Genomic DNA, 220 nt, shown 5'->3' with positions numbered 1-220 from the left:
AACTAAGCCATGCCGTGTGGGGCCACCCAAGACAGGTGGGTCATGGTGGAGAGGTCTGACAGAATGTGGCCCACTGGAGAAAGGAATGGCAAACCACTTCACTATTCTTGCCTTGAGAACCCCATGAACAGTATGAAAAGGCAAAAAGATAGGAAATAGATGGGGAAACAGTGGAAATAGTGTCAGACTTTATTTTTGGGGGGCTCCAAAATCACTGCAG

At 47.7% G+C, this 220-nt stretch overlaps 1 protein-coding gene across 1 annotated transcript in view; it reads right to left on the bottom strand.

Moving 5' to 3' along the window:
- LOC104983075 (trophinin-like) overlaps positions 1-220 on the bottom strand; it is a gene marked incomplete at both ends in the record, with an annotated part of 10,013 nt that overhangs the window by 652 nt on the left and 9,141 nt on the right.

Source organism: Bison bison, unplaced genomic scaffold (assembly GCF_000754665.1).
Source record: "Bison bison bison isolate TAMUID 2011002044 unplaced genomic scaffold, Bison_UMD1.0 scf7180017861215, whole genome shotgun sequence".
In the NCBI taxonomy this organism is placed as follows: Eukaryota; Metazoa; Chordata; class Mammalia; order Artiodactyla; family Bovidae; genus Bison; species Bison bison.
Note: the sequence above shows the minus strand (reverse complement) of the source record. Positions and strands in the feature narration are given on the sequence as shown.